The sequence below is a fragment of the Marmota flaviventris genome, chromosome 16, assembly GCF_047511675.1.
Source record: "Marmota flaviventris isolate mMarFla1 chromosome 16, mMarFla1.hap1, whole genome shotgun sequence".
Lineage (NCBI taxonomy): Eukaryota > Metazoa > Chordata > Mammalia > Rodentia > Sciuridae > Marmota > Marmota flaviventris.
The window spans coordinates 69,780,846-69,800,600 of record NC_092513.1 but is presented as its reverse complement, the minus strand read 5'-3'; the positions used below and the strand labels follow the sequence as shown (position 1 = coordinate 69,800,600).

General features: G+C 41.3%; 1 protein-coding gene across 10 annotated transcripts in view; it reads right to left on the bottom strand.

Annotated features, from left to right (window-relative positions):
• Aopep (aminopeptidase O (putative)) overlaps window positions 1–18,766 on the bottom strand; it is a 306,012-nt gene extending 287,246 nt beyond the window's left edge. For all 10 annotated transcript variants that reach the window (XR_011704742.1, XR_011704744.1, XR_011704743.1 and 7 more), the window contains exon 1: window positions 18,709–18,766. The gene's annotated coding sequence lies outside the window, so the exon portion shown is untranslated. The remainder of the gene's footprint in view (window positions 1–18,708) is intronic.
• Between the last annotated feature and the right edge of the window lie 989 nt (window positions 18,767–19,755).

Sequence of the window (19,755 nt, the reverse complement as noted above, 5' to 3'; positions counted from 1 at the left end):
TGATAAACAAATTCAGCAAAGTAGAAAGATATAACATTAACATAGAAAAATCAGTAGCTTTCCTATAGACCAATAATGAACTTGCTCAGAAAGAAATCAAGATAACAATCCTATTCATAATACCTTTAAAAAAACAAAAATCTAGGACTAAACCTAACCATTGAAAGGAAAGACCTCAACAATAAAAATTATAAAACAATGATCAAAGAAATTGAAGGCAACATTAGAAGATGGAAAGACTCGGATGTTAACGGATTAGGAGAATCAACATTGCCAAAATGGCCAGCTAACACCAGCTGACACTGAATGCTTACTATGTACCAAGCACTCTGACTCACGAACTCACAGAGCCGTCACAATAACATCATGACATGGGCTCTACAACTATTAGTGTTATTAAGCTTGTTTCACAGATGAAAAAACTAAAACCAAGGGATTATATAGCCTGCTCAAGGTTACAGGGCCAGTAACTAACAAAGCCAGAAGTGAACCCCAAAGTCTGCCCCCAGAGGCTCCCTTCTTAACCGCTGCCCTCTGCTGCTTCCTGACATGCTCCCCTGTCCTTTCCCTGAACTTCCATTACCCTTGGCCAATCTTGCTGGCACATGATCTTATGTCCTGCATGGCTGGTCACTGCTGGAGGCATGCAGACCCTACCTACTAAACTAGACTTCAGGGGTGCTGGAAGCCCTCACTGAAAAAATGCTACCCATACAACCACTTCTGTAATAAGCACAGTTCTCTTGGAAAAGGCATGTATTAGTCACATATTTTATTTTCTGAAGCTTTGACATCTTGGGCACTGCTGATCCTGAAGAGACTGTCCCGTCCCAGGGCTAGCAAACAATTTGCCAAAAAACACACTTTTCATGTACAAACCAAACAATCCACAGTCCACACCCCCAGCCACCTCCCTGTCTAACTCTCACACACCAAACCAATGTTTCCTAGGCCCTAAATCACCCCAGAGCCAGGTGTCACATAAGTAGAAACTGCCCCTATTGCCCAGAGCCCTCCAGAATTATTGTAAGTAGCCAACCTTACAGTGCTTACCCTGCCTAACCTGGCCTTTCTCACAGAAGCCACAAGAGCTGCTGCCTGCCTATGCTTTCCCTCCCTCTCCTGCCTCTGCCCAGCCCTGTGCTCCCTGTGTGTGGCCTGTGTGGCAAGCCTGCCCCCTCTTCTTGGGAACTCTAAACAGTAAACCTCTTTCACAGGAGCTTGTCTGTGTTCACCGGCTCACCATACCTGATTAAAATGAATTCAAAGTGTACTTAAAGAAGAGCATCACCCTACCTAGAGGTCTCTGGCAACGCAAACCACACACTCACGATGGGGAGGACTCTTGTGACTTTCTGATTCCATCAATCTCCACCAGTGGGACAAAGGACTTCCAGGAGGGCAGAGGCCAGCCCTGCTGAACAGAGTGCGTTTGGTGAGCCTGGTGCTCTTGCCTTCCAGTGACAACTTTAGTAGTTGCTATCTTAGCTGGGAATTGGACAGGACGAAGGAAACCTTCCAAATCTGCCTTTGTTAGCCTACTTTTACATCCTCCCGCAAGGCTCAACAGTGAAAGCTTAACCAGGAAAGAGTCTAAAGACAACCACTGGGACAACAAGGAAAGGCAGACGCTAAGAAAAATGCGGGGACTCTGCAGCCAGTCTTGGGGAAAACAGAATTCCAAGAGAAGGCTGGATGAGTAGAGAAAAAGAGGACGAGCCCAGCAAGGAAGAAGACATGAGGACGCAGACCTGGAGGAGAGGCAGTCTCCATAAGGAGTGGCTGCGGGTTCCTGACGCCCCTCCTACACAGAGCTGACCAGCAGGAATGAATGGCTACCAGACACTTTTTGAATGGGTTCCTCAATCATATGAAACTAAATGCATACAATACTCAGAGGAATTCAGCTACAGTTCAGTTTGTCATCTCATCCATTTCAAGTATTTTCTTCTTGTTCTCTTCAACATCTCTCTCAGTGCTATAACTTTCTCCTATAGCACAAGTGGTGCAAATTTTCCCTGACACCCTACTGTCCCAACAGAATATCTACACATTCAGTCATGCTCCTCTGAAAAAATCGTACACAACACCCACCACAAGGGCATCTCACATTTCAGAGGCTCGGGGAACAAAGCAGGAACAGGTCCAGATGATGGAGGGCCAAAGAATCCCATTCATTCAAAATTTCCAGAGATGTAAGGTTCTGAGAAGGTAACATGAATCTACAACCCTTCGGGAGACCAGGTAGACCGGTCCTTCCCCTTCAGGAGTTCAGTGAATTTGAAACTCCTTCTGCCTATTCAGAGACCTCTGGAAAGCCACTTGACCTTTATACACCAGTATTAACAAACCAGAACTGCATCTAACATCTAATATGAAACAGTCTAGGACACTCAGTATATCCTTGCACCTAACCCTTCTACCAATGACTCGGATACTCTAAGCTCCATTTTACAGATGAGTAAATTTGGGCCCAGAGAAGTTGAGATACCTGTCCAAGCACATACAGTCATCAGACAGGAGAGATTTGAATCCATGAAGTGTCGCTCCAGACCCAGGACTCTCACACCCCCTCTGCTGCCGAAAGCCCAATCCAAGACTAGATCAAAATCAGTCATTTAAAGTACAGAGAAGTAATTGGATCCCAAACCATAAGCCGAAGCAGACAGGGCACACCACTGACAGGTCAGAACTGCCCAGGTGCACACACTGACCTGACCCCACCAGCACCAGAGTCCCCCCACCACTCTCAAACAGCACCACTCTGCTGCTTATTAGCCAGGCAAGCTACACCACACTGCAGGTCCTACATTTTAGGAACTGACAAAACCTTACACATTACATCAAATGGAAGGGATATTTTAATCCTGATCTAATAAAACTTAACTACATGAAATTACAAAATAGCAAATAGTACTTCACCTGTTAAACTTATTGGTTAAATTAGAATCAGGCATTAATAATGACAGAACAATGTCATAATGCAACACTATATACATCCTAAATGGGCAAAATACAAACCAGAAGTCATTCTTAGCAGCACACACTGGGCGATGGGGAATATAGAAGCACTAGGTGTAGAAGCATGGAAGCTACAAAACCAACCCTGCTGTAGGCCTCCTCAGAACCCAGCGAAGTAGGGACCTTGCTGACATGTGTTTCCCTGGAATTTCTCCCCACAACAACCTGGACAAGAATAAACTTCTGTATAGTCTGACCAGCTGAGAGGGCTGCTGTGACGTCTTGTCCCCCACAGCTGAACCGCCTCAGTTCTCTTACCCCATGCTCTCATCACATGGTTTCTAAAGTCTTCAAAATCCAAGTCAAGTTCAGTCAAAATCCCCAGGGCACAGTGGTGGGCCCAGGTTTTGAGTACAAGGGTTGAAATAAAGTATGACAACAGCAGATGCCAAAGGAAGGTCCATTATTCCATGACGTGCTTTGTACACCAAGGCTGGGCCAAGAATAATAACTCCTGAACACTTTTGTAGATATAATTCAATTAATGCAGCTTTTAAAAATAAAAAAGAACTGGCTTAACCTTTAAAGATTTACCAGACCACCCAGTAATTTCTGTTATATCAGGATACAATTTAACAAAACATTTAAAACCCATTAGAAAAACTAATTTATCATTGTCTATAAATATTCACACTGCAAACAGGACATAAATTAATAGAACTGGGTTACAGAGTTCAATAGGGCAAAAATAAAAGGATTGGGAAAATATGGATAAAAATATTGGCTTTTCAGATATTTCCTCTGCTAAAAATGTCGAAGAAAGCTACTTAATAAAAACTATTTTTGAAATTCAGTCCTTAAAGATGTGAAAATATTTCCCATACCAAAAACAAATGTTTTTCTATAAAGAAACAGTAGCTACTCAGGTTCTTAGGAAAATGTATTTTATTTGCAAAAGGAAACTAAAGATATAGATTCCTCAAAGTACCATTAGAAGGGCTTCTAAATCCAATTCCCAATCACAACATAAATCCCCTCTAAAACACATTCACAAAGTCATCCAGTGACTATTTAAAAAGCTCTAGATGTATTTGATATTGTTGAAAAAACACACCAACCAAATCACCCAAATACCCATCAAATGATGGGCAAAATGTGATCTATCCACATGTTGGAATATTATTCTGCCATAAAAAGGAATGAAATATTGCCAAGCATGGTGGTACTCATCTGGTGGTACTCATCCCAGCAGCTCATGAGACTGAGGCAGGAGGCTTGCAAATTCAAAGCCAGCCCCAGCAAATTACGAACACCTTGTTTCTAAAAAAGCGGGAAGAGGCTGGATATGTGGCTCAATGGAAAATGTATGAACCTTGAAGACATTATTCTCAGTGAAGAACAAAGATAAAAAAGGCCAAATGTTATGTAATTCCATTTACATGAAATATCCAGAGTAGGAAAGCTACAGGGGCAGAAGGTAGATAAGCAGGTCCCAGGGACCAAGGAAAAGGGAAAATGGGGAATGATGCTAAGGGCACAAGATTCCTTTTGCAGTGATGAAAATATTCTAAAATAAGACAGTGGTGATGGGTGTACGATTCTGGGAATATACTAAACCCCACTGAACTTCATACTCTGAGAGGGTGAATCTTATGGTCTGCACATATGTGTCAATAAAGCTGAGCAATAGGGAATAAAGGCTAGCAAACCACTTACACAAAGTTCTACAGTGATTTTTTTTAACAAATGATCTACAGAAGGTAGAAAATATTACTAAATTTGGAACAAAAGACTCAGTAAAAGCATACAAAGGATATTAGCAAGGACTGTTACAAGTTCAGTACTTCGAAAGGATTTTTAAAAGAGATACATACTGCTTGAAAGGAGATTTGCAGTTGAAGAGTCACATTATGCCAAGTCACATCTCCTTCCAATGCAATGGAGCACTTCCACTTTATAAGTTATTTTGTATGTTACTTTAAAGACTATTTCAAAACCTGTCAGCCCCGGGTGTGTGTTTAGAACAGCAGTTCCCAAACATCAGCCTACAGGCACCACCTCCAGCATCTCTGCCACCCTCAGGCTGTGCTGTTGCTGAGGATTTCTCCTAAACCCACCACCACTGACTTACCTTTTTTTTTTTTTTTTAACCTCATCTTAGGCAATAATGTGCATAAAATTATAAGTTCGATGTGTTAACTTATTTTTCACCATATACTAAAATAAACCTTTAGTAAATTCAAAATAAATTTGGAATATTTTAATAAATTTAATATATAGTGTGTATATATGTGTGTGTGTAAACACTTTAATCAACTTATCTACAACTTGAAAAACATTGTTTTTAAAAACTGCACACCTGGTAACATATTTATTACTTTTAAAAGTCACAGGAAAGTTAGAATGCTCAGGAAACCACTGTTCAGCAACATTTAGGACTATTCTGGTCCCTAAAGTGAAGCCCACATTCAGTGGGAACAACAGGACAAAGCATGTGGGGATAAAAGAAGAGTGAATGGTAAAGGACAGTGGTGGGTGGCAGGCCTTGAAGAGGGACAGCTGAGGAAGAGGGGTGCGGGTCTCCTCTACAAGTTCCCGATGACAGTTGCTACTGCCACATTCTGCACATCAAACAGCACAGAGCCTGGAAGAGGCTGATGTGGCGAGCAGGGTTCTGCACGGCCCCTCTGGCCAACACCGGTCACAAGTACACCGACTGACCGCCCCGAAGCTGGCTGGCCTCATTCAGAAGTCATAGTGCAGGGGTGGGTTCCCAGGCGTTCCTAGTTGGGCATACGGCATTGCACAAGACACCCCCACGGTGCACACTGGAGTCTGGACTCCTCTCCTTCCTACCTCCTTTCCACACTGCAAAGGGGATCCCTCTCCTGCCGGCAAGAACCCACTCCAAACCGTCAGAGAACACACCTGTCTTTAATCTCCCCACTAAGCACCTGTAATTGCCTTCTGGTGGAGGAAGGCAGAGAATGGGGATGGGGGAGGGTGTCATTTCCTGTCCCTTTCTTGCCCATTCATCATTTTCCTGAAAGCTAGATATAACAATTTTATTTTGACAATTCTATGCAGAAAAATGAAATGTAAGTCACCTCAGACTTCATGTACATCTTGCCCGGACAGGGACCCCGGGCTCCAGCCTGGGGCTCATCAAACAGCATTTTCCAGCATTCCCCACAACTCAGGCCTGGGCACCAGGCCTGGAGACCCTGTGAAGAGCTGATTGCTTTGACAGTGGAAGAGTATGACAAAACCAATCTCCAGGGGTATTGTTTTAACTTCATGACTCATGACTTTTCAAATAATTTTATTCCTAGCATCTCTATATAGTTTTCCAGTGAATATTAAACAATCAGGTAACTTCATTACTAGCAATTAAGATTAATATTTTAATTAATATTCTCAGAAATTCATGAAAACATTTGTCTCACAGAATACAAGCCAAAATTATAATCAGATACAACACCTCTCCTTGGAAATCTAGCAGAGTGTTTCTCAAAGTGTGGTGGGAGGGCTGCATGCAATAGAAATGATGTAGGGAGACAGCAGTGGGCTGGCAAGAGTGGAGTTTGAAATGCACTATGTGACACTGACTAGGTCAGAATTTCTGGGGGTGGTGGCCAATAATCCACATTTTAAATAAATCTCCAAACAATTCCTAAGTACCTAATGCCGCTTCTGCACTACTTGAACCAATTCTTCCCACCATAATGCCATGAAAACAGGACTCTCATAGGTCGTTGTATAGCTAAAGTTAATTAAAAAAAAAAAAAATCAAGGAATAAATATTTAAGATAAGGTTGCAAGATAAAAGGCTCTCTTCCATTAGATTCTGGCTGAAGTTTGATTCCAGGTTGAACTGCAGCCATGAGGGGACACTCTCCACCTCAAGTACAATGCTACCTATTACTGTACCTAAAATGAAGCAATCTTTTCTGACCTTCACCTTAAAACACAGCACCCTCTGTAAGAGGAATGCCATCCCTACACAAAGATTAAAGGGTATTCTAGTGTAACTTCTCATTCATTATTTTTCAATGCTGGGTCTTTGACACTACAATCAGGTTGAATTGGTTGGCCAGTAGTTCTCCAACTTGGTTGTGTGCTTGGGACTGCTGAAGATCTTGTTTAAAACAAAGGCTACTGGGCTCTAATAATCTGCATTCTAACAAGTCCCAGGAGATACTGGTAACGCTTGGTCCAGAGATGAGACTTTGAGAACCACTGGTTTAATCTAATGCTAGTCTCCTCCCAGCCAACATAATTTAGAATTCACTGTAAATTTCAGATGTTTTCACCTAGCAATGCTCCAGCCAACATAATTTGGAATTCACTATAAATTTCAATCACTGTAAATTTCAAATACTTTCACCTAGCAATGCTCCAGCCACTTGCTGTAGGGCTTCTCATGTAGGACTCTTAATGCTGAGTACATGGATTAAATTCTTCAAATTTAAAAAAATGTGATAAGCAAGTCCTTTCTTGGCAACTCAAGGAATTAGGACCCTTCCTGTTCCTCCCCCAATTCCTGTCCTCTTTCTGACCCTACAGCCCCTTCCTACCCTGCACCCTCAGTCTTTCTGTCCTATTGTATACTTCCTAAAGCAGGAAAGCCATAGGAAGGGCAGAAGGTCCCTCTGTTCCTGTCCTACGGAACTGCACTTTCTTAGCCAGAAAGCAAGACATGTTCCCCACACCTAGAAATTTATTTGGTGATCACATCACAGGACTGCAGCTGTACAGATGGAGTCAGCAGTGAGTAATGCACCTAGGAGCAAAACGAGGTCAAGGGTAAACTCAAGAGTCTCTAGAATATCAGAATCCCTCAGATCTCAATATTTACATTCTGGTTCTTTGAGGGAATAAATGTACTCTATAACACAGATTTCCCATTCAGAGGTAGATTTAGAATTTGCACACTGCAAAAGGGTACCCTGTTCTCTTGAAGTAGCTTTTCACTCCATCTCATCAAGATTTAAATATACATTCCCAGCATCAGGTTGTAACTGACAAACTGAACATGGGTTCAGTTCATCCTTCCCAAGACAAGCAGTTTCTAGAAAGTAAAAAGTTCTCAGGAGCAAGGTAAGAAAATGTATTTGCCTCAGTTTAAACATCTTTGGAAGATCTTCAGGAGTTCAATCATCTTTTAAATTTAAACATACAGCTGATACTTAATTCGGGGACCACGCTAAAACTATTTAGGAAGTTTTATTTTATTTATTACTTTTAAAGTAAGTTTATTTTCCTTTTAAATTCAATTCCTTATATAGGCTAAGATACATATGCTTAAGAAAAAAGTGTAAACCTGGAGAATAAATATAGAATTACACCAAAATGGAAGGAACTTAAGAATGTTTTTTAAAGTGTCGGCAATAAGCTGGTTAAATTTTGTAAAAACTACATTAACATTATAATTTACCATGTAGTATAAAAATATGGCTTTTTACAATTATTGTTTAAAAAAATGACTATACACAACAAATACTCTAACCATAGTGTTTTCCAGAACCTGAAATGCCCTCTTCATTTGAGAAGATGTTAAGCAATACTCCAAATCAAAAAGATTTGTTACAAACAAAAAAGTCCTTCCAACAAAGTCCTTCGGTATCCATTTGCTCAAATGTGACCACTGATCTTAGATTTGGCCAAACACTGAGCATGGTTGCAGAAGGCACACAGACTGCTCTGTGTCATCTGCCACTAGAGAGCAACCACTGAGATGTAATCCTGCTGCTTTTTAAAGTGCAAAACAGTTCTGCCTGCTTTCATGTCTATATTCTATATTCAGTATGAATGTTCATTTCCATGGTCTGGAAAGAACAATCCATTTCTCTTTTGAGGTGTTAAATATTAAACATAAAAATAAATCAGGTCTTCTTTTGAGAAATGTCTGTTTAGTGCTTTTGTCCGTTTATTGACTGGGTTGTTTTTTAGTTTTTGTGGTGCTAAGTTTTTTTGAGTTCTTTATATATCCTGGATATTAACCCCTGTCAGAGGAGTAGTTGACACAGATTTTCTCATTCTGTAGGCTCTGTCTTTACACTCTTAACTGTTTCCTTTGCTGTACAGAGGCTTTTTAATGTAATGCCATCCCACTTATTGATTCTTGGTTTTATTTCATACATTGTCGAAGGGACTACAAATTAGTACAACCACTTTGGAAAGAAGCATGCAGATTCCTCAAAAGACTACAAATAAAACCACTAAATGACCCAGCTATCCCACTCCTTGGTATTTATCCAAAAGAACTAAAATTAGCATATTATAGTGATACAGGAACAGCAATGTTTATAGTAGTGGAATTCACAATAGCCAAATTATGGAACCAGTCTGGATACCCATCAACAGATGAATGGATAAAGAAAATATGCTATTTTACTCATCCATAAAGAAGAATGAAATTATGGCATTTGCTGGCAAATGGATGGAGCTGGAGAACATCATGTTAAGTGAAATAAGCCACACTCAGAAAGTCAAAAGTCAAATGTTTTCTCTCATATGTGGAAGCTAGAGCAAAATAAGCGGGGAGGGAAGGGTGGGTAGGTGAATCCATAAAAATAGAGGTGAGATCAGCAGAGGAAGAGGGGTTTGAGGAAAAGGAGGAACTACAGAATGAAACTGACATATATGAATATGCCACAGTGAGTTCTACCTTTATGTACATCTCTAAGGCACCAATTAAAAATACATAAATAGAAGGAAGACCAGTAAAGTAGAGGAAGGGGAACAGGGTGAGGCAGGGAAAGAAGAAGAAAAAAGGTCTGTGTGAAACATTGTTCACTACTCTTTATCAAGGTAATAAGTTAACTTTTCTTTTAGAAATGGTCACATTTGAGCTGGGAGCAGTGGTGCATGTCTGCAATCGCAGCTACTTGGGAGGCTAAGGCAGGAAGATGGTAAGTTTGAGGACAGCGTGAACAACTCTGTCTCAAGAAAATTGTTTTAATTTTTTACAGGCTGAGGATGTGAGAGCGCATTTGACTAGCACGTGCAAGGCCGGGGTTTAATCCCCAGTACTGAGAAGGAAGGAAAGGAGGGAGGGAAGGAGAGAGGGAAAAGAAAATAAATTATCATATTTAAGTATGGAAATAAGGTTATAAAAATCACCATTAATCATTAGTAGGAAATACATAGGACATTTACCTATCATAGAAAATTCTTTATAGAAGCCACCTTTTAAACTATATCAAACAGATCAACTTCCATAAAAATCACCTTGATGAACATCCAGTTAAAATGTCAAGGCTTGTAATACCACCTAGTTACTTCCTATTTTGCAATGAACATTAATGACACCATAACAAAACCTATGTCAGCTTGTGTCTGTGGGTAACATTTTGGGTCTTGTTTTTAATGCTTTGCTAAAAGAAGTAGAAGTTAGTACCCATTCTTTCTTGATGAATAATGCCAGCTAAGCTGGTTAGGAAAAAACAAAATCAAAAAACAAAAACAAGTTTACTGAAAGTATGGACTTAGGAAAGATCATTAAACACAGATTCTATCAGTTGCTTATAACCTGTTTACTGAATCCACTGTAACTGGTTTTCAACCAACATTGCACATACATATAAGTACATGATAAAAATAAATATGAAACAATAAGGAGCAAAAGGCAACAAAATAATGAGTACAAGGCAGAGGAAAGAGAAAAGCTTCTAAGAGTTGTAAGATTTAAGGATATGTTAACACTTCCACCAAGGAGAACAGACTTCATAATCTGATACCCAAATTCAAACGAAATGCTCTGAAATTAGGTCATCCAGCACAGGAACCAGGGCTTTTTGAAAAGTATTATAGTTAGAGGCAAAAGATGAGAAAAAGAAAATATTGAAAAAGTAAAAAGAACTACTTACCTAGAAATTGCTATTAAAAACATGCTGAATAAATTTCATAGCTTTTAAAACCCTATAGGAGGGGGGTGCGAGTTAAAGAAAAGGCCTATGTCAGAAAAGAGCTTTGAAGCTCTTCCAGGATGGAGAGCAGCGTCAGCTCAGGCTTACTTCAGAAACTCAGGCTGTCCCATCAACCACGTCCACTTGCTCCATAACTACCCAATTGGTAAATGACCCTTAAAAATGACCTACTTGGCACCAACACTCTTCACCTTCACTCCACTCAGCCACTCAGCAAACCAATGCTCCTTTTTTTTTTTTTAACCTTAGAAGATACGTGGTTTATTATATATGAATTTCCCCTTATAGATGAATCTGAGGTTAAAAATTGGTTTTTGAGGGCTGGGACTCAGTGGTAGAGCAGTAGCTCAGTGGTAGAGCGCCTGCCTCGAACGTGTGAGGCACTGGGTTCGATTCTCAGCACCACATAAAAATAAATAAAGACACTGTGTCCATCTATAACTAAAAATTTTTTTTAAATTGGCTTTTGAAATGTTTGAATTATGCCATTTAAATAAGTAGTTATTTTACCCTTTTAATTGCTTTTTTAAAAAATCTTACTTAAGAATTAAAAAAAAAAAGAAAAAGTGTTTCATTCTCATTCTGTCCAAAGAGAAAAAGGGAGATACTGTATTTCACCATTTGGTATAGAATCTCAGTGAAAAATAGAGGTTTATTCTCAAACAGCATGTAGGTTAACAATATTTTGAGTCAAGAAATAAGAAACATAACTCTTTTCAACAGAATTATTCAACAAGTTCATGGAGGCCAGACAATAGTGATCAGCTGTTGGGCCCAGGCTGCTGCTCTGCTCTCTCGAGGAAACTGGTAGACTCTGTTTATAAAACGAAAAACAGAGGGAAGGCCATTAGACTGCCCCTGACATCTTCATTATCTGGAACAGCTCCACCTCTGAAATATTCCACGTCAACAGTCCAACTTCAGACAAGACCTCCTGTCTCTTCATCTCCTGCTTACCTACCGACATGTACTCCACTGAAGACTCTGATCCCTGAGCTTCTCCACTGTACCCATTCATCTGCTCCCTGACTCCAGGGCAGTGGTTCTCAGCTGGAGTGACTTTGCCTCTCCAAAGACAGTTGGCGATGTCTGGAGACATTTTTGATGCTCACAACTGGAGGAGGCTGCTACCAGCATCTAGAAGGTAGAGGCCAGACGTGTTGCAGAACATCCCACAGTGCACAGGCGAGAATTACAAATGCTCTGGACGTTGAGAAGCCCTGCTCCACACGGCCTTCTTCTATAACATGGTCCCTTTGTTCAGTGACTCTTGGAACAGTTTAACCTCAATTCTACTGTCCTTTCATCTTTCTGACAAAAATGTTCCATAAAACCAAAACCTCAATCAACTGACTCATCCAAATTTTCTACTTCTCAATTTGGCCTACCAAGTTCAACAAAAGCTAAATAAATAAATCACCCAGCCACAAGAATGGCTGCCTCTACATATTCAAATTCCCACTCTGGTGGGACTCTTAACATCACCAGACAGGTAACCTTTTATGTGCGTCTCCAGTCTTCCCCTCAACTCCTATCTGTTCTCCTCAATTATTATTCTAAACTTTAGTACTTCCCTCAATCCCTGCCCAACCGAACCAACACTCAGCGTCAGCAAACTCATTTCCTTCATTTAAGAACTTTTGCTTCCATCAGACGAGAACTTCCACACATTTCTCCACCATCCTACAAATTCATCTGTCTATCCCCGCCCTTCTGCCCAGCCCTCCCAGGAGAGTAGAAGCGTCCCCCATGTCCCCGTATAGACCTGACCATGGCCTCTGCTCTGGATATCCTCCCTTGGCCTCCTCTGGGTCCCTGCCTCATCAATCACCCTCTACCTCCACTTCCTCCTCTTGCCAGCCCTTTTCACCTGAGCAGAAGTAAATGTTCCAATTTCCTCCTGGGGCAAAAAGCCCACGAATGAACAAAGCCTCCCCTAATTCCTCCTCCCCCTCACTCTTTCTCCTTACTCCACACCACTTTTGGTCCACTGCCCGCTGCTCACTAGAACTCCACAGCAGAGGCAAATGACTTCTTGTTAGTCAACTCTGGGTTCTTCCATCCTTGATTTTGGAGCTTTAATGCAGATTGCCAAGCCCTCTCTTAAGATTCTCTCATTTACTATTTGTGGTTACATGCTCCCCTTTATATTTCCCCACCTCTTTAGTTCTTCTCCCAGTTCTTAGATGATGGTGTCCTGCAGGTCTGGCTTCAAATCTCATGACTAGACTGTGCAATCCATGCCCCAGTAGCTTCAAATCCAATCCCCAATCCTGACCTCTTTTAACTAAGTTTTCCTAGCCAATGACACCACCCCCTTCCCAGAATACTGCAACCTTCCCAAATTTCTTACTCTCACACATACAACCAAGTCATGTTAGTTTATAATCCATGTACCTGGGATCTGTCCTATCAGATCATTCTCTCTGCAACCTGCCTAATACAGGTCATTATCTCCCATCCAGAACATCTAAGAAGAATGATAAATATACATGAGTAAAAAAAATGGAGGTTCCTTTTATAAGCAAGAATGCTACACAAATACAATGACATAGGATTCAAAGGAACACAGAACACTGGAATTCATTTTTAAAGAATGAATTCTTATACCAAAAGAATTTAGACAGATCATTTAATCAGCCAGGCTTGGGATTCCCAACTACCCAATAAAGAGTAAAAGAGATAAATAGAAGGACCTGAGAACCATAACATTCATTTTGTGATTTTATTTCTAACAGACATTACAGATAGTTCATACCTCTAAATATATGCTATACTTGTGACATATGCAAGATATTATTGGTGCCAAAAGGCATGGCTGATTTGTCTCCTTTGGTGCCAAAATGTATCAGGCATATCCTGGTTTCCATCACTTTCAAAAACGAAACCTTCAATTGCAAATGTCAAAGAAATAAAAGTAAGCAAAAAAAAAAGCCAAGAAAAATCATGATGAACTTGAGTGTGTGTGTGTGTGTGTGTGTGTATGCTATTTCAAAATAATTTCATCAGGAATCAAGTAACACAGAGTAATGAGTTAGTAGTAAAATGAAGTGCCATAAACCATTCTGACAGTCACTAACATTATGAAAACAGCTCTTCCTATCAGAGAATTCCCATAGCGTGAAAGTCAAATACAGCACAATACATATGCAATACGAGATCATAAAAAGATTCAGGGTCTGCTTTTCAAAGATCAGGTTCTCAGAGAAGGATAAGAACTAAGCTGTAAAAATGCAGTCTGAATTCCACTTGAATACTATCATCCCAATCAAATGAGAGGCACCTGTTACTCTTTTGACATTTTGAGTTCAGTTCTTTCATTGTCTACTAAGCTTGAAGTAATTCTCAATTTTAAAGCAGGTATAAAAGGAGAAGGTATAAGAAGAGGGTGTCAGGCAAAACAACTACAAAGTTGATACTGACAAACCCTAGGGATAAATGAGCTCTGGAGCCAGAGACCCCAAGTTCAAATTTCACTTTCACCACTTACCAATCTTGTCATTTTAATAGTTCACTTAATTTACCTATATTTCATTTTCCTCATTCTGTATAACAGAAACAAAACAGTACCAACTTCCTATGTAAAGTGGATTGGACAATCCTGACTCATTGTAAACACTATAGAGATGTCAAGGAGTGCTATCAGTAGTGTTAGTTTCTTTACTAGTTTTGGACTGTATATTACGTGAGAGGGAAAATTACAGCACATGCCCAGACTCCAGTCTACCATTGGACACCAGGAATTTTGTTCATAGTTCAAAAATTATATCATTTCAGCTGATGTCTCCCACCTGGATCCTCTAGGAGCTCGTAATCAAATCAAATCACCAAGACCATATCATAGAAGATGAGAAATATAAAGAAGCATAATTCAATATACAGTTTATCTATACAATGGAAAATTATTCAGCCTTTAAAAGGAATATAGTTCTCACATGTTACAACACGAATTAACTTTGAAAAAATTATGCTAAGTGAAAGCAGCCAGTCACAGATGAACAAATATCATCACACTACTTTAACTACATGAGGTACCTAGAATAGGCAAACTCAGAAACTTAAGGCAGAATGGAGCTTGCCAGAGCAGGAGAGAAGAGGAAAATGAGAATTAACTGTTTAATGCTTAGTGGGTGCAAAATTTCTTTCTTTCTTTTTTAAGTGACCTTTTTTTTTCTTTAAATATTGTTTTTAGTTGTAGATGGACAATACCTTTATTTATTTGTTTATGTGGGGCTGAGGATAAAAACCAGTGCCTCACACATGCGAGGCAAGCACTCTACCACTGAGCCACAATCCCAGCCCTCTTTCTTTCTTTTTTTTTTTCCCCCTCTTTCTTTTTTTTAAATGGTACTGGGGATTGAATCCAGGCAAGTTTAACCACTGAGCTACTTTGTATTTTTTGTTTTGAGACAATCTGGCTAAACTGCTGAGACAGGCATTGAACTTGCAATGTTCCTGCCTCAGTCTCAAAAATTGCTGGGATTACAGGTGTGTACCACCATGCCCAGCAAGGACAGAGTTTCTGTTTGGGATGATGAAAATGTTCTGGAAATGGATGATGATGATTGCACAACACTGTGAATATGCTTAATACCTCTGAACTGTATACTTAGGAAATGGCTAAAACTGTACATTTCGATGTGTATATTTTACAATAAAAAGAATCATTAAAAATGTGCAGCACATAAAACACATATGAGCCTTAATGGTATTAATATAAAGGACAAACTACTCATCCTTAGGTTCCTAACTAAGGACACCACAGGAGTCAATATCAACTCTTAACTGACCTTGGTTTAAAGTACACACCTAAAGATGAGTATATATCCTGAAATTTTCATATGGAACATTATTTCACTTTGTTGATTAGGTAACCCTTTTAGCTCCTTAAAGGTAGAAAGGGAAGGAGAACTATACTGAGGACACCCGTGTTTACACAAGGCCAATATAAAGCTCCACTTCAAATACCTCAAGTAAGATAACAAAGACACAATAAAAGTGAATTTAATAAATTAACACCTATCCAGAATGGCTTGGAATGAAGGATTATAGTTAGGATAATTTAACTATCTAATAAACTGGTAATTACCATATCAAATATCATTCAAAGAACAATAATTTTCAAAGAACTAGAATGTAAATTCCAAAGACCTAAAGGCAAGACCAGCCTGATAATAAAAGCAGCACTCATGTAGCCTTGAAATATGCTTAGCTTTGTTCTAAGCTTTTTTTAAAGAGAGAGAGAGAAAGAGAATATCTTTTTTTTTTTTTTTTTTGTAGATGGACACAACACAATGCCTTTATTTTTTTTTTTTTTTATGTGATGCTGAGAATCGAACCTGGGTCCCACCCATGTTAGGCGAGCACTCTACCGCTGAGCCACAATCCCAGCCTATAAGCTTTTCATATATGTATCAACTCATCTTCTAAGTATTCTTCTCATTCCTATTTTACAAATGATCAAACTGAGGTATATAAGGGTCAGGTATACATGGGACATATACCTTGCATGGGCTCACTGAGCTGCTAGTAACAAGAGACAGAACCAGAACATAAAATCTAGAAGTGTGGTTCTGCCATGTGTATTTTAACCACTTATTCATTATCTGTTGGTGACAATAATAAGGGATGGACCACAAGTATAAGCAAACTCAAAATACAAGGCATTTTAGGAGTCAAATACAATAAAAGTCCCAAAGAAACCACCAGATTGCCACACAAGGTAACACATGATGTCCGTGACTGCATAAAGGAAGGTGAAGTCTGTTCAGTACACTTAATGTTTAAGAAGACAAGAAACTGTTTAGCACTTAAAAAAAAAAAAAAATGTAGCCAAAAGCCAATGATTTTCACTTCTACACAAAAGGTAAATACAAAAGGTATTTACTAAGCAATCTTTTTCACCATTTATCTCAGGGATTTGTTTGTCTGTTTGGTTTGTTTTTTGCAGTACTGAGAATTAAACCCAGAGTTCACATGTGGAAGACAAGCACTCTATCAACTAAGAGACATCCCAGCCCTTTCTATTTTTGGTTTTGAAACAGGGTCTAAGTTGCCCAGGCTGGTTTCCAACTTGTCATCCTCCTGCTTCAGCATCCCAGTCACTCAACCATGTGCCACCAAGGTTGCCATTGTGTGTGTGTGTCTCTGTGTGTGTGTGTGTGTGTGTTGCATATGCATGCACAGGAGGATCACCAATTAAACTATCCAGGTGTTTTAATTCCAGGAATATGAGAACTTAATAAAAGATACTAGAAAGTGTCAAATCATTCGGATATTTGAGTGAATAAACTCATAGAATTGTGTGTGACTATTATTAAAAAAAAAAAAAAAAACTACACAGAATCTAGTGTTTGATCACTATTAGAGTTTCTTTAAAAAAAAAAACAAAAACATGAACAGTGGCACATGCCTGTAATCACAGTGACTCAGGAGGCTGTGGCAGCAGGATTGTGAATTCAAAGCCAGCCTCAGAAACTTCGGGAAGCCTTAAAGAACTCAGTGAGACCCTGAATAAAATACAAAATACAAAAACGGGCTAAATAAAATACAAAAACGGGCTGGGGAATGTGCCTTAGTAGTTGAGTTCCCCTGGGTTCAATCCCAGGTATCAAAAGGGGAAAAAAATCCTTTAAGTCATAGGTAGACCTAAATTTTAATGGTGGCTCTGCTATTTAGTTGCTGTAAATATTCAACAAGTCAATTTCACAGATTTTTTTTTCCTCTGTAAATTTGGGGATAAAAATTCCTAACTCGCAAAGCTTTTGTGGGAGCTAAAGAGAAAACACACACAAAGTGATGGACACAGTCCCTGGGAAACAGCAGATGGTCTGACAATGAACAAGAACTATTATTCTCTGCCTTATTCTACTTTGTGCCCCAAATATTAGAAGAATCTAATTTTACCAATCAGCAAATCATTGGCAGACTTCTCAGAATGCGAGGAAGTACGATATACTCCTTTCAAAAATGGAACATACAGAGGGTACTAGAAAACAAAACCATCAAGGAGCCCAAGAATAGCAGAATTCTGCTTCTTACTTCATTTACCCAACACCTACTCCGGTTGGTTTTGTAATAACCCATATTATTCCTGTCGAGCAATATGAATCCCGTGGTTACCATCTAAACATTCCTAGAGAGTCTTGTCACTTTTTCGGGGGCTCCCTTTGCAAGGTAACTGTCCTCATTGCTTGAAAACCAAAAGGAAACCCAGAGGCAAGGAGCATTTTAATGAAATGCTGTTTACTGTTCATGCACCTCGGCAGCTGATTGGCTCCCATGTGGATCATTGTCACAATAGACGTGCACAGTACTGCGCCACCGCCGCCACCGCCAGGCCCCCGGCCCCCGCGAAGACGTGCGCGAGGGCGCCAGCTCCAGACTGCCAGGGAAGGCGCGCTCTTCGGCGACACCCAACTCGGAACTCGGCGCTTCCGACCCGGGTCCCGGGGCGGCGGGAGGGCGTGCGCAGGTGGCAGGAACCGACTCGGACCCGCCAGTCTGCTCAGCACAGGCTGGGGACGCGCGGGACGGGGGACGCGGGCCCGCGGGGAGAGGAGGCGGCCGCAGATGAGGCTGAGGCGGCGGGAGAGCGGGGTCCGGGCCCCTCGCCCGGCCGGGGACTGGGGGGTCCGCTGGGGTGCCCAGGGCGGGTTACCGCCCCCGGAGTCCCGGGAGCTGAGGGGAAGGGGGTCTCTGCTGCCAGAGCAAAAGCGACGCAGGGGCAGGCGTCCGGCCGCCAGCAGGACAGGGCGCTGCTGTCGCCGGCGAGGACGAGAGAAAGGCGGGGACCCAACCCGGGCGCACAGGTTACCTGGCTCGACCGCCTGCCCGCCGGCCTCCACTTCCGCTGTCCCGGGGTTACCACGGGCGACCCGGCACGCGCCGCGTGACGTCATCCGCGCGCGCCCGGCCCGCCCCCCGGGAAGCGCGGGGCTAGGCGGAGCACTACCGGAGTCCGCGCAAGCGCAGTGCGGGCTGGTTTGGGTGCTTTGGAGCGTCGGAGTCCCCTGTAGCCTGGCTGCTCTTGACCGCAGGATCTCCTGGGCACTTAAGAAAAAAACGCTATTGAAATACACGTGTGCACTTCTTATCCCTCGGTCACCTCCGCCGTGTGCAGTGGTGGTGCACACTCGCGCGCTCCAGGGCAGTTGAGCCCCACAGTGTGCCCGCAAGCACTGTTAGAGATCACGGGGACACGGAGGGGTTCGAGACAGAACACGGAGATTATCTTCTACTCGAGGAAGCGGACTTTCAGTGGCTGCAGTATTTTTGCTCTATTTATGCGTTCTTAGAGATAAATGGGTGCAAGGAAAAGTGAATTGCGCAGAAGCTGAAGGAGAGCGGCTGCCTCTTTAATCTGAGCCTTCTAAAGAGGCTCCTTAAAGTGGGATGAGAAGGAGCCAGCTCTGCGAAGATCTGAGGGAAGAGCAGCCACCATAAGGATCTGTGTGTGTTAAGTATGGGGAGGAGGCCACCTGCAGTCGGTGCCCTCGAGAAAGAAGTTAGGGGAAGAACAGAGGATGAGATCAACAAGGCGAGGAGAGGCCTGATCATGCAGAGACGTTCTGGGCTGTTGTAAGGAGCTTGCATCTATTTCAGATGTAGCAGGAAGCTAGTGATGTGAGAGGGACAGGATCTAGCATCATAAGACTATCTGCTGAGTGTGTGTGTCTGGTGACCTGCTGGGAGGCAATGATTGGTGAAGAAAGACAAGTTGCTTTTGCCAAGATCAGGAAAGATGCCATTGAGAGAGATGGACAAGTTTAAGGAATAATTTGGAATAGGTATATGTGACCCGCTCGAGATGGATTAGATGAAGGTGATCAAGAAAAGGAAGGCGTCAGAAATGACTCCTAAA